The 23,582-nt window shown below is 33.4% G+C and overlaps 1 protein-coding gene across 4 annotated transcripts in view; it reads left to right on the top strand.

Moving 5' to 3' along the window:
* Positions 1-23,582, top strand: part of PKIA (cAMP-dependent protein kinase inhibitor alpha) — a 68,138-nt gene that overhangs the window by 12,017 nt on the left and 32,539 nt on the right. Inside the window, exon 1 of one of the 4 annotated variants that reach the window (XM_074278943.1) lies at positions 21,155-21,252. The exons of the other annotated variants lie outside the window; for them this stretch is intronic. The gene's annotated coding sequence lies outside the window, so the exon portion shown is untranslated. Of the gene's footprint in view, positions 1-21,154; positions 21,253-23,582 lie in introns of those variants that run through there. 4 annotated transcript variants of the gene reach the window in all.

A 23,582-nucleotide genomic window follows, 5' to 3' on the forward strand; every position in this document is an offset into this window, starting at 1 on the left:
AGACATAAAAATGTCTTATTTTACAAAAGTCCTTTGACATTCACATCCTCTAGTAAAAGCATTTGGGAACATTTGCAAGTCACTAGGAAGCCTCCAAAGTTAGCCTTGAAAGAAATTTTCATTTTTTATTCGTGTAACATTCTGTGCCAATAGATAAAAGCAATTACCCTAAAATTTTATGTATTAATAAGTTATGTTCTTAAGTAATTGCCTAGGTTAAATGACTTATTCATGGTTATACAGTAAATGTTTTAAAGGCATGTTCCTTTTCCTAAGAGTGGCCTTCTAAAGATTAGTCCACTGTCTCATATATGTGTTGCATTATCAAATTGATTGATATCTATTTATTACAAAAACTATTAACTATGTAAAGTTTTAAAGTTACCTTCTTTTCTCTGGAGCATAAAAGAGATGGACTGGTACCTTGTGACAGATTTATAGAATTTAACTCATACACCACTAATTGTCATTCAATAGACAATTTTTAAAAAATCCAATTATGAATTTACTTTAATATCATTCCATGAAGGAAGTACTGATTTAAACTGGGAAGGGATAGAGTATGGGATGGAACATAATTTTAGTCTCTGAATTTTTGTTCAGATCTAAGTCACAGTAATGTTCCAGTTACACTTAATTAGTATATTCAAATCCCAGTCAAGATATTTTGCTGAATTTAGTGTGATATATTGTGATTGGCAGAGTTTGTCCATTTTCAGCTTAAGAATGGTATAATTGTTTTGTTATGGGTCAGAATTGAGTAGAGTGGGTGGAAGTGAGATTGTTCTAGAGGTTTAAGCCAAAATTACTGCTAATCTTTCGTCTGAATTCCTTAGTCTGTGTCAAATGTCTTTAGGATTAGTTTTTTGGTCTTTTCCTGTTTTGCAAGGATCTATACACTCAGAAAAGTACATACTGCTTTTTATATTAAAAATAAAGTCCTGTAAATATCACTGCAGCTTTACAAAAATTACATTTCTAAAGTACATACAAGGAGGAAGGGTACTTTTCAAAGCAATTCCCATTGAGAGTAACCCATTTTGAGAAGAAACTCATTATTGAATGGGTTTCTTTTCTAAGATTTTTGTGGATGATTTTATTCTCTGAAAATCTTGACTTAATGTTAATATGTATATATACATGTTTTTATATGTACATACTCTCCTTTGATTTATTTTTAACTGACAGTCTGTAGAGGAGAAGTTAAATTCTCTCTCATGGAAATGTGCTCACATTCTGAAAACAGATTCCATTTACTTTTTTTATTGATGTCCTTCTCCATCCTCTTTTCCTCCTAAGTCAGATTTAGAACTAGATCCAAACATAATTTGTATGACTGTTTTGTTTGCCCTCCAAATGTATAATTTTCCTATATATTCAAAAGTTCATATAGTAGCCTTCTAGAGCAATAAAAAACTAACAGGGTATACAGGCCCTCATTTGCACAGAATTCAACATTCAGAGTAAAGACTTCCCCATTTTGAATTGTTAGCTTAGATCATGAAACCTCTCCATTTTTATACTTGGAATTGTAGAATTTTGTTGTTCTGTCACGTCTGACATCTTTGTCTGATAATACTCCAGTACTATCAATGGGGTTTTCTTCCAATGATAATATTTGTCATTTTCTTCTCTAGTGGATTGAAGCAAGCAGATATTAAGTGATTTGCCCAGAGTGACAGATAGTGGGTAAAACCAGATTTGAAATTAGGTTTTCCTGACTCAGCTAGCTCAGTGCTCTAGAGATACACTGAATCGCCCTATTGTCTTACTTTAAGTCTTCAGCTGCTGGTGTTCCCAGGTGGTCTTCCATCCAAGTACCAATCAGATCTTGGTTTCCAAGATATACAAAATTGTGCATGTTCAGGGTGGTATTATCACAGATCAAATCATGGAATAACCCCCTGCAAAATTTTTGCTCCTTTTCATGCTTATAAAATAGCTAACATAATATATTATGACAAAATCAGGATTTTTTGGAAAATGAAGTCTTATGTCCTTTATAGCATCTCAAAGACCATATTGACTATAATTTTTTGTGATTAAAAATACCAACTGCAGTCTGTCAGATTTGCCTCTCCCTTTCTTATCACTCTATTCCCAAATGGTGACTTGGGTATAAAAAGGGACTTTAGACATTGGAATACTTAGACTGTTGGATTCTTCACATGTAATAACGTGGTTGTCATGTGGATAGAATTGCTTCTGTCCATGACTCACCTGAGACCTACTTTGTGACCTTTACTTAACAGTCATTAGAAGTCTTATTACCTGAAGCATCTCTCTAAGACTAAAACAAGTGATTATGCATTCCAGGAGGGAAATTGATCAACAAGAGCTTCTTACATAGTTAAAATCATAAAATTTTCACCCACAAATATTGCCCTTCCTTCTCAGAGGACCATGATATTGGGGAGATGATGCTGTGGCTTAGAAGTAGGTTGGATTTAAGTTAGGGAGAGCTATGCAAAGTCACCAGCCACACTTTTTTTCTCCTGACTCATCTGGGTGTAATGGTAAGATATAGGTCAGGACGTATATATGCATATTATAGACATATGTGGGTGTACACATAACCATATATGTATGTACATATATATTTTACACATATTTACATATATATGTATGTACAGACATTTATATATGTTTCTCATAGAGACAGTCTGCTAGGAAAAGGAGGGGCTAACTTGAGTCAGGTAATCAAGAATTTATTAAATTGCCTATCACTACTCATCTCAAGGATGTTATATATTAGGAACAGGACAACAAATTCATATAAATTTTGAATTTAATATTTCACGATGTAATTTTTTTATGTGTTTTTATTTTTATTTATTTTTATTAAAGCTTTTTATTTTCAAAACATATGCATGGATAATTTTTCAACATTGACCTTTGCAAAACCTTGTGTTCTAAATTTTTCCCTCCTTATCCCCACCTCCTCCTCTAGATGGCAAGTAATCCCCAATATAGGAGGATGAAGGGAAGATAGTAGTTGTCCTAGCTGCAGAGTGACAGGATAAGGTACAGTAGGATAGGAATTTTGTAGTAATGGAGTTGATAGGACAAATAGGAAGGAGTAGGTATTTCCACAGAGGCTTAGACAGCTTATACCTGAGATAGGGATTCTAAGTAGATTCCTGGAAAATTAGAATGTCATGCCCTTAAAAAAAAAAAATAGCAGCAATAATGGTTGAACATATTAGTACATTTCTTATCAGTTTTTGCAGTCAGAAATAGGTCATAAATATAGGATTGATTGCCCCTCCAATAATAAAATCTAAATGTTTTAATATACATCTGATGTCAGGCAGATCTGGGTTTAGAATAGGGTTAGCAGAAATCATTAGGTAACTCTAGAACACATAGACTAACCTTAATATGATAGAGCAAAAAATTGTCTAAAACAAAAAGCCAGGTCCTGTGTAATAGGGATAAAATTATTAAATGTTAACTTTAGAAGTAAAGGGGGAATATCCATTGAAACTATAGCAAACTTGCTATAGTGCCATAACTGCTAGCTAGCTGTGGCAGTGAAAGGAAAAAAAGAAATAGAGGGCATAAACATAGGAAAAATGGAAACAAAATGCTCACTTTGTACAGATGTCATGATAGACTCTGAGAATCCTAGACTCATCTGAAATTAAAAACTTCAGCAAAGGTGCAAATAAGTCATCAATATTTTTCTATATTTCCACCAAAACCCAATGAGAAGAGGCAATTTTCATACGAGTCAACTACAAAATATGTAAAATACTTGGGAGTTTATCTACTGAAGTACATAACTAGGGAACATTTTTATGCTAAGAAGGACCAAAATAATTAGTGAAGTAGTAATTATTCATGAATAGAGTGAGCCAATATAAAAAAGAAATGACCATACTACTTAAATTAATATTGTCTCAGAGTCATGACAGTCATAGTTTCAAAGTATTACTTTATAATACTAGAAAAAATAATAGAATATAAATGGAAGAAGAAAAGGTCAAGAGGAAAATGGGGGAAGGGAGAGAAAGAAAATGGATGTACTAATATTGCATTTCAAACTATACCCCAAAGCAGTAATCAAAGTGATCTAGTATATAATTTAAGAAACTGATTGCAATAGATAAAGTACACAATTTATTAAAAGGAAACAATTATATGTATGCTTTTAAAGAGGAAGAGTTAATGACCAAACTTGAAACTGAAAAGATCATAGAAGAAAAAAGTATACAATTTAAATTACATGAAGTTTTAAAACTTGCACAAACAAAATCAATGCAGCTAAAATAAGACTTGGAGAATAATTGATACTATTCCATAATAATATTGTAAAATGAATATCTCAAAGATTTAGTATTTTATTTTTTCAATATATGTAAAGATAGTTTTCAACATTCATTTCTATTTAATTAATTGATCGATTGTGGTAGAAAAATAGGATGCTGTTGACTCAATCAGAAATTCCCCAAAACAAACAAAAATAAACAAAAAACTCTATTCACTATTTAAGATGAAAAAACATAAATCAGAAAGAAAGGTATGAGGTACTTTGAACAAGCACAGAAGTCATTGATCTATATAAATATGACTTTAGCAAAAATATTTGACAGCGAATAATTTATTTTTTAACCATTCAACATCATGTGATAATGAATAGAATTGTGAAGGAAGGTCAGAGAATTGGGTTTTTGCGTAGCAAAATTTAGCAAGCTAATTAGCTTACTGTATTACCAGTCAGGGCTCCAGTTACCCTCAATTACAAGAAAGAGGAGATTTAGGGGCAGATAGATGGTGCAGTTGATAGAGTGCTGGCCCTAAAGTCAGGAGGACCTAGTTCAAATCCTGCCCCAGACACTTAGTGCTATATTTTAATAGGTATAACATATATTGGATTGCTTACCATCTAGGGGAGGGGGAAGAAGTAGGGAGGAAGGAGGGGAAAATTTGGAATACAAGGCTCTGCAAGGGTCAGTGTTGAAAAATTATCTGTCCATATGCTTTGAAAATTAAAAGAAAAATTTAATAAAGAGAAAAAGGCAGGCACAAATGAAAACAATAAAAATTATTTTTAATACTAATAAAAATAGAAATATAAATAAATGTTATTAAAGTTAACATAATAAAAGAAAAGGAAAAAACCAAAAACAGACACAAATGAAAACACTCTGTGATCTAGCATTAAAAAAAAAAAAAAAAAGACAAGTCTTCCTAGCTGTGTGTGACCCCAAGCAAGTCACTTAATCCCCGTTGCCTGTTTAGATGAACCTTGTAGTAGTAAAGTTTTTGTGATTTTAAGTTAATAACTCAAGAATTTACATGAAATATTAAAGAACAGCATGAAGGCCAAAAGTAGGGAAAAGAGTACAGTGAAGAAGTTTCAAACTAGTTAATTAGAGGCCTGAATAATTTGCTTATGAATAAGTTAAGATTTAACAAAGATTATATTAGGTTAATAATATTGTTAAGCAAACCTGTTCTTGAGTAATTTGGATTAAATTTTAAGGTTGGTTGCTTTAAATTGCTTTTGCATGTCTTTGCTGTTCTTAGTTTCACAGCTTATTTCCTATTTTAAATTTTGAAAACTCAATCTGATAGCTATATATCAGTTGCAAAAGTAGTCCTATTAGGGCTATTTGAATTGCATTTGATTTTATGAGTTATCCTTCATTATTTGATTTGCTTTTTGCCCTGTTGTGTTAAATTTTCTAGCCTTCATCAGGAAGAGAGTGATACACAAAATAAATCTATTTTTGAAAGGTCCTTTCAAGGTATCCAATTATTTTTCATTTCTAGAATAGTACTCCTTTTTGTCAGTGGTAAAGGGAAGGGAATAAACATTTTTAATAGTGCCTACTATATGCTAGATACTGCACTAAGCACTTTTAAAAAACGTTATCTTATTTGATCCTTACAACAGCCTTGCTGTGTAAATGATGTTTATTGTCCTTATTTTATAGTTGAGGAAGCTATAACCTGCAAAGGTTGTCACTTGCCCAGGGTCACAAGCAGTAAGTGTTTGAAGGTATATTTGAAGTCAGTTCTTGCTAAGTCTGGGCCCAGCAGTGCACCTATTACACTACCAATAGTCTTTGTTCAGTTTGACCATAAAGGATGTTCTGGATTTTTACTCCCTTTTTCTCTGTGGAATTGTTTGTTGTCCTTTTGAAAAGGACTGCTAAAATGAAAACATTTTCCTGGAAAAGATAGGATCAATGCTTCTTTGCAGGCTTTGAGTATGAATGGTGGTACTACATATAAGGGGAAAAAAAAACAACACCTTCTTAGGTTTTTACTCAGATGGACCTTGGGCAATAGTAGGATATTATATATAGTAAATGTAAAAGAAAATCTGGCAGGAACCTTCTTAACATTCATCTTAGAGTCTGTCACCTTCCAGTTAGGAGATGGCGAACGTTCTGTGTTGTAGGACCTCTGTAATCATGATTGGCTATTGTAGAGACCAAAGTTTTTAACTTTTTCCAAAGTTTTCTGTTTTGTTTTTTTTAACAGTGTTGTTATTGTATACATTATTCCCTTGGTTCTACTCAATTCCTTTTGCATCAATTTATACGGATCTTCTCAGGTTTTTCCAAAATGATCCATTTAATTTCATTTTTTAGTAAGCCTTTTTTTGCTTTTTTACTATTTTCCATTAAAAATTAATTTGCTTCCCCTCCCATCTCCAAATGACATTTGTCATTTGTATTTGTTTTTACATATGTGAATATATGTGTATAGATAGATAGATATAGATTACACCACTTTTTAAAGTTTTTACTCTCTACATAGAGTGAATGGTAGTCAATTAAGAGATCACATACCTATTAAATGATAATATACGTACATCTCTCTATATATTTATGTGTGTCTGTATTATTTGTGTCTAATTTGGTTTGCTGTGGTTCTAATATTTTCAAAATTATAGTCCTTAGGCTGAGTGTGCCTATTGCTAAATGTAATTCTAATATCTTTCCACAATACCACCCCTGAACATTGCACATTTATAGGGCAATCACACAATTGACATTTGTCTCCATACTTGTCTCAGTGTTGCAGATCATTTTCATAAAAGGCGCTAAAATTCACTGCTATAGTTGTAGCTTCACAAGAACATTTTTAGTACTTTCATAAGTTTTTGCCGATCATGATAAAGATGAATTCTACACAAAGATAAGTTTGCTTTATTGAGTCCTTAATATTTCTCCACTATTTGATCTCTAAAGTACGCTTCATTCTCCTTTTATTACCTCCTACCAGTATATATGACAAGGGGGTGGGGAGCTTTGCAATTTTTTTGCTTCTTGCTCCAAGAATGAGTCATCTTTTATAAGTTGAACTTCAAATGTACTATAGTTACTTATGACTCCTCTTGAACACTGTTCATTTGTTTTGCTAGATATTTTTACCATTTTGTCTGCATTAGAAAAATCAAAATGACAGCTTAGGAAATTCATGTTCTATTATTTGCCTCAAGTCCATTTTGGATGCAGATAGGGTATAAGTAAAATATTCAGGATTTTTACTTCATTACAATTTAAACATTTTACAAAAAATTTGATGTTTGTGTTTCTGGATACTTTACAGATATAATATTATGTAATGTAATATAATTATGTAAATATAATCTTATAGATATTAACAGTTTGGCTCATCCTTGATAATGGAACAATACTTAGTAATTGATGTTATTTGTTTTGTAGATAAAAAAAAACACTAAAAGATTTAAGAGATTTAAAGAAAAGGCCTCAATCCTTTGGAAATTGTGTGACCAAAACAGTATTGCCCCTCAGGGCTTTCTGATTCCTCGTGACCAAAGATACTCCTCCCTGCCCTTAAATCTTTTTTTTTTTTTTTTCCCCTGAGGCTGGGGTTAAATGACTTGCCCAGGGTCACACAGCTAGGAAGTGTTAAGTGTCTGAGACTCAATTTGAACTCCGGTCCTCCTGAATTCAATGCTGGTGCTCTACCCTGCTCCACCTAGCTGCAGAAATGGGTATAGGCTATGGGGATTGCCAAAATAGTTGCCCTGTAAGATTCTTACTTCCTCTTGACTAAAATCGTTCTTTTCCACCTTTTGACCTATGATGTAAAAGTAGCATTAGGCAGGGAATAGAGTTGCCCAACAATGTTGGTCCCACATTTAGGGGTAGTTCAGGGGTCCTCGATAATCTCTTTATTGTGGATAAATAGATGACAGTGTTTTGACTGCATATTTTAAAAGGTGCTAGGAAATCTACTGAGATGTAGGGTTTTTTGATTGCTTATTGAGTATTTTGACATTTGGGACAGAAGGTACTATTTAAGTAGAAAATGCAAAGTACTTGTTTTACTGAATTCCTGCATTAGTCATTCATATGATGAAATAACCTATCAAATTTATGACAGGCAAAAAGATTTGTCTACTAAAAAAGAATCTCTAAAAAACAACATTCCACTCTTGAAAAAAAAGTTTCTAATTTGTAGCTTTTGAGAATCAGCTATAGTAAGCATATAATCATAAGATTGTCACTAGTAGGCTGGACATTTGACATAGAAACAGTTGAAACAAAGGAAATAATTTTTAAAAATGGTCTTGAGTCCTGTACAGCCCCCTTGCCACTTCTAAAGTGACAGTGGCAGAATAGCCAAAAAAAAAAAAAAAAAAAAAGGTAGAAAATGCTAATAAATTATGGTTTTAATGCTTTCTATTAATTTTAATCTTGCTGCTCATAAGTATGAAAGCCTTGATCATTGACAGATTGAGTGGGCAGAATACTGAAGGAATATAATCATTTCAAACTTGGTGAGGTAAGGGACGGAGAACCTTTTTTTTCCACCAATGGCCATTTGATTATATTAACATCATTTGATAGCCATGCAAAATTATCAACCTGTACAACTCAAGCAGTGGGAGGTTGCTTTAGCAAATGATTTTGTAGATCTTATGGCCCATAGAAGTAGGAAAATGTCCAACTTGGTATAGAATATATAAGTGGCAGAGAGAGTGTTAATAGAGTATTGGGGAGAGAACATTGCAAACAGCTGTTGTTATATGGTACAAAGAATCAATCATGTATTTGCAACCAAATGAACATGTCATAATGAAAAATAATTAAGACATGATTCATTCATTGAATAATCTCTTTACATTTCAATGTAAAACCTTATTGGGAGAGACTTCCTTTTTTAAGTATTTAAAAATAGTAAGATTAATTGATTTTTAGAAAATGAAACCTTTCTGGATAAACATTCTGTATTCCATTCTTTCTGACTCAAATGCTCTTGTTATACTTACATTTATGATATAGTGAAAGAGTACTTGATTAGGTTTCAGAAAAAAAAAAAATTAGCAGCAAATCTCAATTTCTATTCCCAGGTCAGATTGCCTACCATGTAGTAGGTGCTTAATAAATACTTATTAACTGAACTGACTGCTTTCTGCTGCTAATACCTAATTGATTTCACAGAGGAAGAAAATTAAGCCATAAGAGGAACTTGCTTAAGGTTAGACAAGGGTAAATTGGCAGTATCAGAATTTAGATCCAGGTCCTCTTATTTCTCAGTGTCCCCGTAGTTCTCTCTCTCAGTGCAGAGGGCACAAGTTTCTTATAGAAAATAAGGGAATTGAACTACATGATTCCTTAGGGCCCTCTGAGCTTATAACTGTAGAAGATGAGTAAGGTAGACATTTTCATCCTTGATGGAGATTTTCATTGTTATAGTAAGAAATTCATTACTAAACAACCAACACTCACAAAACCAATTTAACAGTCTTTCCATCTGTTGTATTTGAGTAAATTCATTTACATAAATTAAATTTTTTTTTTTTTGTCTATGGCAGCTTATCAACTATTCCTTCCTTGTCAGCTTTCACTTCCTTTTTTTTTTTTTTTTTTTTGGACAATGAAACCCTAACTAAACTAAATATATGTTTTTCCTTTATCCTCTGATCAGTATATACATAGATCCTACTAGATTTCTTTCTGTCCTTTGAATGCTCTAATTAAGATTAATTGTATTATCCTTTCTCTCTATTTTATAAGGAGAAAAAAGATACCATTCATTTGTATACTGGGAACTGATGATGGCAATTTGAGGAATTTTTTGATTCTGAGAGCATCATCTTTTATAGAGTACTTTGAAAGATGGTCCTGTGCTGATTGTAGAACACACTAGAAAACCAAGTAGAAAGAATACTTAACTTTGGTATCAAAGGACTTAATTTAAATCTTGCCTCTGATACTTATGCGATATGTGACTTTGAACAAGTTAATTTGCCTCCTGTGCCTCAGTTACCTCAAATGCAAAAAGAAGGGATGAGCTCCTACCAGCTCCAAATCCATGCTCCCGTTAACACTACAATATGAATACCTCTTTTTGGTTCTCTTTATTATTTAGGACTGGAAAGTTTTTCTGAGCATCCTCAGTATACATCTTAAATTCTGATCTCAATAGTTCCTTTTCGTCTAGTGACTTCCTTCTCCAAGGTACTCACTGAGATACAGAGACACTTAGACAATCACTAAGAATGGCACCACCTCCAAGGCCCTGAACTCTAAAATTTCCTTCTCTTTGCCTTCTATTCCCTAATTTCTATCTGAAACTTGATCTTCTTCTCTATTGTGGTCTTTCGTTCTTTCAGTTCTTTCTTTCATCCTATCTGTTACCATACCCTGACTTTATTTGCTTCCTTACCTATCCTGGACTAGACAGCTGTTTCAGTAATGAATTTACCACTAATCCAAAATTTCTCAATGCTTGGCCTTCTGTGATGCTCTTTCTGCTAATCCTTGACTCTGAGTAACCCAGACCATCTGTTATTTTCTTTTCTTTTATATCTGAGAAGAAAGAAAATAGCTAGTGAAGTATTAAAGAATGCACTTTGTTTTCAATTTCAGTATTGCCCATGGTGTCCTTTGTGTGGGACTCTGTACTGATCCAGACTGCAGACAATTTGATTAGTTGTTGTGGCCAAAAAATTCATCACCTAGTGTCCAACCTCTGGGTGATAAGCTTCTCTAAACTTAATTAAATTTGTTATCTTCCTGACCTCTTGTATCCCCAACTCATCCCTGTTCCAGACTTATTGTATCTGTGGATGGTATCACCATCCTTCCAGTCACATCTAGCTTCATCAAGCCTTTATTCTCCTCCACATCACATATCTGCTGCCTTATTAAATCCTATTGCTTTTTTTCTTAACATTATCTCTTACATATGTCTTCTTTACTCTCACAGCTATCACCTTTTTAGTTCAAGCTTTCATCATCTTTGATTCTAGACTATTGAATTAGTCTCCTAATTAGTCTCCCTGCATCACACATTTACCCATCAAATCTGTTTTCTACACAGGTGCCAAGATTTTGCAGAGGTGAATTTTGAAAACTATCTTCATGCATATGAAAAAATAAAATATTATCAAAGTTTTAAAATAAAATTTAAAAACCGCACCATCTTTTCTAACCTCGTACACATTACTCCCCTAAGAGCATTCTATAATCCATATCAGATTCTTGGAAGGCATATTGGTAGGCTTAGTTTTGTCCAGTCTTCAAGATTGCTTCTTATAATAGTTTTACTTTTGTTTGCTTTAAACAAAGGCAGTAGAACACAGTGGACAGAAGCCGAGACTTGAGATTTTGGGGTTCATTTTCAAGCACTTCTGTTGACTGATCCCTTAGCTGCTCTGGACTTCAATTTGCAGAAAAGGAAGAGTTGTACGAGGCGATCTCTACTAGTCCTATGAGCTTTTAAAATAAGGACAATAGATCTTGACATTCCCATGCCAACTCAAGGTTGGTGTGAAGATCAAATGAGGTAATACATGGGAAGGTAGGTACTGTGTAAAAATACTAAAAGCTCAAACTATACCAATGTAACTTGTCAATTAACTTCTTTTTTTTTTTTTAATCTCCCGTTCACTGAATCTTCTATTGGGCCACAATAATAGTTTCATGGATTGCTTTGTTTATACAATGGATTTTCTTCCTGAATAGTCAGTGAGTAAAATCCACAGGCTTTGTTTAACACAATGAAACTGCTAATTTAGCATTTGTGCCTGTACTGTAAGCTGTTTCTTTGTTTCCCTTTTGGAAAAACTGCTTCTAGATGGCACACATTCCTGTCTTCCTAAATGATTGCATAGAAAATGCTGCCATATGGCTTGAGGAAGGGGGTGATTGACAGTGATTAAATTTATGCTGAAATTTTAATGAGTTTCCCCCTCCCCTTTTTCAGTTTGAAGTAAATTCATGCAAGCACAGTGTTCTTTATAAATACCCAGCTGCCTGAAGCATAATATTTTTTCATTAGTACATGAAGTCCTAGCTCTGGCTTAAGCTTCATTTGCTGTCATAAGATGAATCTGCATTTGAAATTTAAAAAAAAAAAATCCAAACCACCTGTCAGGCCTAATGCTTCAATAGGTAGTTCTTAGTGTCACTGTGTGGGCAGCCTTGCACAGTGAGCATAAAATTAAATTCTGTGTGGGTTCAGGATTGCAGCAAGGTCTCTCACTGAGATGAGTGTGTAATAATTACTCCAAGGTAGGGGTTCATTCCTTTAATTTTCAATGTCTGTTTAGCACATACCATAACCTTTTCAAAAAAACATTTCCTTATTTTCCATGATGCTAAAGTTGCCTTGAACTTGATGGATGATTCAATTTAAAGTGAGTGTTAAGGAACTGAAGGAACCTACTTTAGATTTAGCCAAATAGCAGTGATGGAGTGTTACATAGTAGTATGAGAACTAGTTTTTGATAGGAACACTTGAGGCTGTGTGACCCAAGTAAGCAAGTCACTTGGTGCCCCACTCAGTAATCTGTTATAGAATAGTTGTAGATTGGCAATGATGGAGATTCCTCATGCTAATGAAATCATAGATCCAGTACATAAAAATAACAGCAGTAATAATAATAATGAAAATAGGCATATTCTGAATGGAATGTGGAGAAAGAATGCTTGTTTCTTCATCAATTAAAACTTGGACCAAGTCAGTTTGGCTCATGCTAACCTATTAGAAGGAACTTCAAATGTTTTCTGGTGTACAGAACAGGGATTCCTTTTATACTGTCCCTGGAAGTGGTCCTTAAGCTTTCACTTCCAGTGTTTAGAAATTCATTATCTTCCAAGGCAGCTCATTCCACATTTAGACAATTGTAATTGTTAATATTTGCTTTCACCATGCCTGAAATCTATCTACAACTTTTATTCTTTGCTCCTAGTCTTGTGCTCTGGAACCAAGTAAAAAAAAATCACTTGCCTTTTCTACAGGGCTACTTTTCACATTTTTGGACATATCTATGTGGACTGTCCCCCAAATCTTCTCTTTTTCAAGTTAAACTTCCCCATTTCTTCTGTTGTCTTTCCATGTTATACAGTGCCACACGAGCTAAGCAGCAGAAGAAGCAAGGAATTCTGAGGCAAGGGGATGGTCCCAGCATGAGCCATACCTTTTGCAAAGGCACAGAGGCAGAAAGTGGGATACCAAGTCCAAGTGTACCGTTAGTTGGAACATAAAACTGCACAAAAGAAAGGTGTGAAGTTAGCCTGAAAAAGTAGGCTAAAGGCAGATTCTACAGCTGAGTTTGAGTTCTGTTTTTATAGAAAATTGGTATTCATTGGAGATTGTTCAGAAGTTTTAGCAAAATTATTAGGAGCTATGTAGTTGGAGATGATTATTTAGGGAGAAATTTGAAAGTAGGGAGGTCATAATTAAGGAGTTGTGACAATTAAGCTTTGGGGGTTGCTTTGGATGACATGTCTAAATGTGTAATCTCAAGGAAGTTTTATTTTGTGATTCACTTGATTTTTAATATTGAAAATTAACTTCCATGTGTGATAATTAGTACTTACATAATGCATTCCAGGAAACCACTATTTTATGGGTCATCTGTGGAAGACTTAGGAGGAGACAGACAAGAGAAAGATAGAATTAAGTTAGGGTGGTTATGGGAGACATTCAAAAGTATCTCATTGTTCTTAGAACTGTTACAAAACCAGACAGACTCTTTCTTTTTAAAAATATCTTTTGTCAGCCACACATAAATCTCTGAAAGATTCATCACAGCTTTTATTCATGCAAATTTAAATTTAAAAATCTTGAAACTGATTATTGTCTTTATCCTTTATTTACTTTACTCCTAAGAAATTCTAACAAAAGTTTCAGCAAAATTTTATTTATTATTTACTATATTCTATGCTCTCTAGGGGGTATAAAAATAGGCTTCTCTCCCAAGGTATATTTAGAAAGAAAACAGGTATACAGTTATCTAAATATAGGTTAGAAAGAGTTAAGTGTTGAAAAAAGTACCTAGGGCTATGGGAGGCTACTGATGGTTAGGAGACAATTATGGAGTGCCTGCCCAAAGAGTAGCAGCACTTAAATCTGATTCTTGAAAAACAGGTAATATTTCCAAAGGTTGATATATGGGAATAGAAGCAACAAGACAACATTCTAGATAGAACGTACCTGAGAAGTTTTGGGGAAGAGATGAGGCAGCGATAAGAGTGGAAAGAAAAGTCAAAGTCCTTTGCTTAAAAAATGGTAGTAGTTATTTATGGATTATCTGGATTGAAAAAAAATCAGGGCTTTTTTTTTTTTTTTTTTTTTTTTTTGACAGCTACCTCCTCCTACTTTCTTTTTTCATTGTTTCCTTCTGAGTCATCACCCTGTGGATCATCTCAAAACAACTTTTTGTCAAAACTTTCAATTGAGTGGGTAAAAGTTCTGATGCTGAAACATAGGTGTCAATTAGCTAGCATTGAATTAGTGTTGACAGGTAAAAATGGGGAAAGGATTGTCTATATTTTGTATCACTTGGTCAGGACATGGGGCCTCAGTACAGGTTATTTCTTCAGTAATCCTCACCTTTTCCTAGTTTCCAAATGACCCTCTCTTTAAATTACATTGGTCTATATTACTTTTGTCACATCCGTATGTTTTCAAAACATGATTTCTAGGCTCCTGACTTACTTAACTTTATTATTTTCTTTCAGTGGCTTCCTTAAAAACCTTTCAGTTAAATAACTACAAATCACCCTTATAACTTATCAAGAAGACATCTTTTAGTGACTGCAAGTAATCTATCCTTACTGTGTGGATTATGTGTTCATTTCAATTCCTAGAGGTAGGAGTTCAGGTTTCAATGACTTGATGTTAGTGTATACCTAAACTACTGAGTCTTTAATGATTTTAGAGTTATATGTATTTATTCTCTCATTAGAATGTAACCAATTTGTAAATAGGGATTTTGTTCATTCTTATATTTGCATTTCCAATACACTTGAACTTAAGAGGTGCTTAAGAAATACTGGTTGATTGATTTTCCTGAACTTCTTAAATCAGAAGATTTAAAACTAGGGGGATTCCCTAAAGAGCTAGTCCAGTGCCTTTATTTTAAAGAGTCCCATTTTATAGACAAGGTCCAAAGAGGTTGATTTGGTCAAGTTGACTTGCTCAAGATTATGACTTATACACAATTTCCATGTAGCATCCTTATAACCAAAGTACTTATATTGTCTGGCACATACATAGTAGGTGCTACAGAAACACTTGTGGATGGATAAATAAAATATAATAAATAAATAAGTAAACAAACACACAAACAAATAAATAAAATATGAATAAAAATAAATGGACAGCATTAGACCCAGATAGTCTGACTTCAAATCTAGTCTCCATGCTACATTATTACTACCCTTTCTTGATGTTGGCCCAATTAATCCATCTAGTTTGGGACCTTCTTTCAATTCTGTTATGATAGATATTTAGAAAAGAATGATCATATATGATATTCCTAGTGATCTCATGTAAAATGATACTATTATATTCATATTAGAACAATCCCTACTAATCAGTTTTTTAGTTATTCCTAAAAATATTATTAATTATAGGTAATTTAGGGTTTCTAAGGTGAATGTAATAGCATCTAAAACTGGTTCACTGTTGGAGTTTCAGGAGCATATTAAGTGAGTTCTCTATTAATAGTTGTCTTAAATGGATAGTAACTAGAAATATTCAAGTAATATGTAATGTAAATATGTTGGAAATAGTTGCCCATATTAAAATACTTGATTTACATGACTTTTAAAGTACCTTCTAGTTCTAGTGTTCTAGTGACTTCTAAATTTAGAATTATAGTGAATTCCTAAAATGTATGAACCTCTCTTCCCATTAAGCAAAAGCAAAATGATAAAATGTTGACTTTTAAGAGCTAAGATGAAGAATTGTACTCCAGTATATCTTTATAGTTTTTCTTCTTATAAAAAGGACAATTAATGAAAGGATAAAAAAGAAAGGGATCACAAAAGAGCCACCATGGCTTCAGGAACACTTCTTGACACTGTTAGATCACTAGAGAACAATAAAAATATTACTTAACTAGATTTTAGCAAAGCATTTGCTGACCTCTTGTGCTATTCTTATGGACAAAAGCAGGGGGTGTGTGTATGCTTTAAAAAAAATAGACTATACACTTAGATGGAATTACAAATGATGGATCCAAAGAGTAATTGTCATTGAGTGAAATCATGTCATTTGGAAGGAGGATTCCAGTAGAGTACCCAAGCAGCCCTATTATTTTTAATTTTTTTTTTTGAGGCAGTTGGGGTTAAGTGACTTGCCCAGGTCACATAGCTAGTCATTATCTAACATCAAATTTGAATTCAAGTCCTGCTGACTTCAGGACCGGTGCTTTATCCATTATAATATTTAGCTGCCCTTATATTTAACATTTTTATAAGTAATTCAGATGAAGGTAGATATGGCATGCTTATGAGTTGCAAATTACACATAATTTAAACATAATCATTAAGGAGAATTGGAATCCAATAGGAACTCAACAGGCTGGAAATGTTCTAAATAAAAATATAGCTAGAATAGAGGATCACTAGGAATCCTAAGGAAAAAGAAAATATTTTGGTAAAGAAACTTGTTGCTCAGGGGAAGGTTGCCATGAAGAACACACAGACACGATGTAGGTTCCATGCATACTGCTCTTTAGCCCCCCCAAATTATATCTTTCAACACTAATAAAATGCTAGCTAGTCAATGACTCTTTCCCAGCTAGGGCATTTACTCTTTCCTGTGGTGGTTTTTATGGCAGTATGTCCAAGATGCTTCATTGATCGGTGATTCAGAGAGGCAATAGAGAAGAGAAACAGTAGGAAGAGACAGCTTTCAGCTGGCATTTTAAAAAATGATCTTTAGGTTATTATATAATAAGCATACAAGTTTCTATCATAATAAAAGTAAAAGAGTAAGATAAAAACATTCTAGCTTGGAGTCTTGAATTCAAATCCTATATTAAAGTTATATACTATTTGTGTGTCTCTGGGCAAATCACTTAAACCAAGTCTCAGTTTCCTCATTTGTAAAGTGAGAAAATTGCACTTTATGGCCTCTAAGGTTTCTTCCAGCTATATGAAGCTATATTATTTTGTCCCTAAATTTTCTCTTCCATTTGAAGATAAGAATGAAATGATAATAATGAAACAGAATAAAATCACCAATTTATCAAAAATTAAAATCATTTACATTTATGCCTATATATTTTGTTAGATTTACTTAATCATTCTAGTCTATTAGATGATTCCATTAACTTAATGAATTAGCTTTATCTTCCTAATTCATGTCCTTTGCACATTGATAAATATTCAAGTATTTAAATCACCAATAAAAATGCTTCATAAGGAACATCTTTGGCAGAAGTTGTAAAAAATATATATATATATTTTTTTTCCCTTTGCGTTCTTAATCTAATGACTTAAACTTCTTACTTGGTACACAGAAGTTCCATGGTTAGCAAATTTTAAAATGATTTGGAAAGGTGAAGACAGGGGGCAGGAACTGAGCATTGAAATCTCTCAAGTTTTGCTGTTGATACTAACTCTTTTGAGTTTTAAAATGCCAAACAGATGGGCCCAAGCTGGAGAGATATTTTACAGGGAGAGTATGAATAGGCAAAGAAAAAACAAAACAAAACAGATGAGCCTCAATATGGACAAGTCTGTTAATATACCCTCATTACAATTATAAGATAATTATATTTTAAAGATAATCATTGCTGTAAACTGTAGCTCAGAAAAGTTTTCAAGATCAGGGTAGACTTCCCACCAGATCATACAGCCTACTATTTCTGTAACAAATGTCAGATCTTACCTAAAAACAAACAAACAAAAAAGAAGATGGGGCAAGGGGGAATAAATTCCCAAATGCTTATAGAAAGCTTTGTTGCATCTGAACCTAGATTTCTATTTCTGGCAAGTAAAAAAAAAAGAAGAAAATCCAGGTTAAGAGTGAATAAAATGATTAAAGATTTTAGGAAAAGCTAAAAGTAAAAGGAAAAATAGAACAATTTTAGGCACAGTCAGTATCCATCATCATGACATCTAGAAAATGATTGTACATCTGTGCATTTTATAACTTCGTAGCTAAATTTTGTCATGAAACATGTGTTCTCTTAACTTTGTAATGTCTTTCACATCCTTCACTACTAATTCCTTTAAAAAATAATGAGGACAAATCAATAGTCAGTTTGAAGTGTGAAATTGAATTGGGTTTTGCATTTTATGTAAGTTAAAATTAACTAATTTCTTCAGTGCTTCAAATGAATTGCTATTTCATCTGTGTAGGTACCTTTTTTTTTTTTTTTTTAACCAGTATATCACATACATTCACACACATTCTCCCCTATCCCCAACCTTTAGTTTTATGAATTGCAATAGCAAACCTGCATCTCCATACATATATATCATAATCTTGAAAGGTAATTTAAAATCATTTTAATTTCTTCATGGAAATAGTGATTTTTTTTTTTCTTTTAATAGAACCAATGAGGAAATCTACCCCTATAGAATAATATCCTGGGTTGCTGAGCAATAAAGCTATTTGCCATTATATGTCAGAGACAGGTCTTGAACCTAAGTTTTACTAAGGCATTGGTTTCTCTATCCACTGTACCAAATTACCTTAAAGATACTTTTAAAAAAATGACAAGAGATAAAATATCTTTGGTTGGAAAGAGGTTATTAACTATTCTTCCTCTCTCCCTCCCTTTCTCCTTCCCTCCCTCCTTCCTTCCTTTTTTTCTTTTTTAATTTCTATGTATGTATGTATGTATCTATCTATCTATCTATCTAGAGATGTTTGTAGGCCTCCATGCATAATAGTGTTTTAGATAGAATCAAAAAGTAAACCCATTATATTTAAATACAATTATCAAAACATTGTGGGGTTTTGTTGTTGTTGTTGTTGTTGTTTTTATATCACAAATATTACTTAAGAATCTCTGGAATAGGAAGATAAAAAAACCAAAATTATAGAAATTCTAAGACCATGGAATATATAGATATGGTAAACATATGGACTGTTTCCCAAAATACTAAAAGACCAATCAAGGCAAAAACTCTGAACCTGATGAGTTATTTTTTGGATTAAATTAAATTAAATACTGTATTATACAGTGAGTAGTGATAATGAAACTCAATACTTCAAGTACGATTTTAAACAAAAAGTCAGGACATAAAAAATGTTTAAATGGGTTTGTGTTGGAGAGGACCAAAATTGTTAATCTGTCAGGTAAATTTCTAATTGATTGAGATGAACATTAGAGGGAACCACTGATGATATATCTGTTCAGACTGTCCCTTCATGACCATGTCAGCCATCCTGTTGGTCTGTATGGATCATTGGTTCTCAGTATGCTAATTTTAAGTATTTGTACCTTTAAAAAATTTGTTTCTTAAATAATAGAAAACTTTTATGTTAACTGGATATTTAAGGGGGAAAAATGTTTGCATTCCAGTTCTTAGGTAAAGTTTAATAGTTCCTAAGTACTGGATAGGAGATAGAATTACACTTATCTTTCTTCTAACATCAACCAGAAGGAATTTAGTAACTACTAAATACACAGGTACTGTGTGATAAGCACAGAGATAAGAAAGGCAAAAGGCATTCCCTGTTCCCAAAAAGTTCACAGTCTTAATACTTGAAGAAAGGGAATAATTGTTAAGTGGCCCCCTCATGGGACATGTGCTGTTCAGAAATTATTGCATCTCAAAGTTTAAAAAGTATATCTACAGAAAGACTTTGCTAAACTCTGAGTTGTTGTTCTTAACTCATACCAAATCATAGATTTAAAACCAGAAGGAACCTTAGAAGTCTTTATGAAAGCTCAAAAATTCATTTTACTGGTGAGGAAACTGAGGTTAACAAGATAAATGATTTACCCAGGTTCACGTTGCTAATAAGTGTTTGAAGCAGTAGTTTGAATGCCCTTCTTCTTAATACCTAAGTCCATTGTTTTTACTTAAGCCAATAAATTTTTGTTGAATTGAATTAAGCCAGTCCTTAATTGAAGCATGAATATGTCTACTGATCTAATAAATGTCCTTCTTGAATCTTAAAAGTTTGTATTGCTTTGACCTATTCAGAGATGTCATGGGGAATTTAGGTGGAATTGACCAGAATTTCATCATTTATTTATTTATTTATTTTTCTGAGGTGGGGTTAAGTGACTTGCCCAGGGTCACACAGCTAGGAAGTATTAAGTATCTGAGACCAGATTTGAACTCGTGTCCTCCTGAATTCAAGGCTGGTGCTCTATCCACTGCGCCACTTAGCTGCCCCCAGAATTTTATTTAAAATTGGAATTTTAGTTTAGTACTCCAAAATAATTTGCATAAACACTTTAGGCCTGTGTGTGATTAAATTGATAGACTGAATCTCTTCTTTGGGGTTGAGAGTAGAAACAAGTTTATTGATTTTTAAAAAGGACTGGAGAACTTATTTGCATTAATTTTTTTTTTTTTTTTTGTCTTTAGGGGATTCAATTTCATTTTCATTGTCTAAGGCTGTTCCTCTAGAAATGTATGAATATAATACAGCAATGGAAATCAAGAGGTCTTTCTTTTTTATCCTTTTCTGACTAGTGCTAATGGCTTCTCTCCAAACTTCTTTCTTTTTCCAAAAATCCTTTTAATTTTTTTCTAGCTTTATTCTAGAAATGTATGTTAATGTGAAGAATTCCCTACTGACCTCTTGTACAAAGGCAGCAGGGTGTTTTAATAAGGGACTGCATTTAAACGGGTGCACTGCAGAGAATTATTAGTGCATCATGAAGCCCCACAGAGGCTGCATAGTTGCCTAGCAACATAATCTAGCGGTCTTAGCATTAACCAGCCTAGGAACAAAGGAGGACACAAATGAAACCATGAAAATGCAAAATTATCTTCTCCAGGGCTGTGGGAAAAGACAGGAAAGTTTATAGGAAAGAAGCCTATTCATGTAAGTATATATATCTTGATTTTACCTGCATTAAGTTTTGCAGCATTGTTTTATATTTAGATATTGAATGTTTTCTGGGCAATATTGGGATATATGGAGTAAGCTGCATCCCCAGTGTGTCTATTGTGTGGTCTGTTTAAATGAATTCTTCACTTATCATGGGTCAGTTCAGATACATAAAAGGAATTTTGTCAGTCAATGATAAAAAAAAAAGAAAATCCTAAAAAGAAGAGAGAGTGGTGCTTGGAAGAATTCACTGAATATTTCATCAATAAAAATATTTATGTAATTACAAGCACTGTGTTCTTGAGTTGTCATGCCAATCATGAGTAAGCATTTATTAAAGCACCCCCAGGTGCCAGCTACTGTGTGCTGTCCCCTAGGGATACAAGGACAAAAAAACCCAGCCCTGACGTTTGAGGAGCTTATATTCTATGAGAGGGATACAATCTCATCACAGAGAAGTAAATTCAATATATTTTCAAAATAAAAAGTGATTGGAAATAGAGAGGAAATAAAATATGTAAAATAATTTAAAATAATGTAAAATAATAAAATAATTTCTAAAAGGAAATGACTGGCAACGTGGGCTTCCTCTAAGATAGAGGTTCTTAACATTTATGTTAGGTACCCCTTCTCAGAAAATTATTTTTAAATGCACAAGAGAAAAATAATCTAATAAAGCTGTGTTGAAAACTGGGAAAAGAAGAATCAAGTAAGGCCTCTTGATGGGAGCTAATGCTTGAGTTAGGAGATTCCAAGAAACAATGTAGAAAAATCAGTCTTAAATCCCATAGCCCTTCAGTTCTTTCAAGGATGACAAGGTTCAGCCCTGCTCACTTGCTGCCTTCTCTTCTCTGCCAGTAATAGGAAACTTGCAAGGATCTGGAACAGTCCCAATAGGGCTGAAAAGACAAACATATACAATTAAATACTAAGTAAAAGTTTTTCTTGCGGTTTGTAGTATTGTTATCAATGTTTCCTGGAACCTGCAGTATTCTTTTGCACATGATATAAGATCATTAGATTTTGTGTTTGACTCAACAGCTTAGTGACATTCCTATTATTGTAAAATGCTGGATGAGAGAATGGACTTTGTTCTTTGGCTAGCAAAATGGGAAAGTACTTAAAGACCATGGTGGATTTCATATTGATAAGGTGATTGGTTTAGTCTCATGGCCTTAGCATGACAGAGTAAAAAGGGGCTCTGATTAGATCTTTCTTGAGATGTTCCAGTTTCTGCTAGCCCCATCTGTGCCACTAACAAGCACTAACTTGGATCTCAGTTTGTACATCTTTATAATGGTTGAGTTGAACTGGATGATGATCTCGTAAGCTAAAATAATCTTAGATGGCAACAAGAAGAGAAAAATTAGTATTTAGGACTAACAATCGTGTTCTCCGCTGTTTAGGCTGTATAGTTTATTATGTGGTACCCATTCAGAGAGGATGTTGAGAGACTGGAGATTGCCCATAGGAAGACAAGCTAGTTGGTGATGAGTCTCAAGCTCCTATCATAAGAAAACTGTCTGAAGAACTGGGGGTGTTTAGCCTGGAGAAGAGAAGAAAATAGGGGAATAGGAGAAGATGAAATAGCTGTGTATTTAAAGGAAAGGAGATTAAAAACATTCTGTTTTGCAATGAGACAGCAAAAGTAGGCTTCAGATGATAGGATCATAGGTTTAGACTTGTAAGCAGCTTTAGAAGTTGACATAGGAAAATTTCCTAATTAGAATAACCCAAAAGGGGAATGGGCTACTTAAGAAAATAAAATAGTACCTCTCCTCGATTGAAAGTCTATTCCAACAAAAAGTAAGTAAGCATTTATCAAGTGCCTATGTACTAAGCGCATTGTTCTAGTCCCTCAGACAAAGAATGAACAATAACCCCTGTATTCAAGGAGCTAGCTTTGTATTTGGTAAAACTCTATTTGTGTAGGTGTCCACACATCTACCTACACAGGTATATTGTATGTGTGCACATATGTATGAGCAGATATCACTGTACTCACATATATACTAATATTAAAATATATGCTTAAAATACGTCATAAAAATTAAAATGCAAAATCAACACAATTAATTTTGGAGAGAGCAGACTAGGAGATGGAAGTCAAACTAGACTTTCTCTAGGACAGGTCTTCATGTGTGTGTGTGTGTGTGTGTGTGTGTGTGTGTGTGTGTGTAGGAAATGGGAGCCTTTGTGAGAGTAATGTTTTAAATACATCGAATCCATAGTTTAATAATAAAGAAGACCATTTGTATTGATAAGTTCATAAAAGTACAGATTTTAAAAAACAGAATCATAGGTCTCATATTTAGAATCTGCTC

Source organism: Sminthopsis crassicaudata, chromosome 1, assembly GCF_048593235.1.
Source record: "Sminthopsis crassicaudata isolate SCR6 chromosome 1, ASM4859323v1, whole genome shotgun sequence".
Classification (NCBI taxonomy): Eukaryota; Metazoa; Chordata; class Mammalia; order Dasyuromorphia; family Dasyuridae; genus Sminthopsis; species Sminthopsis crassicaudata.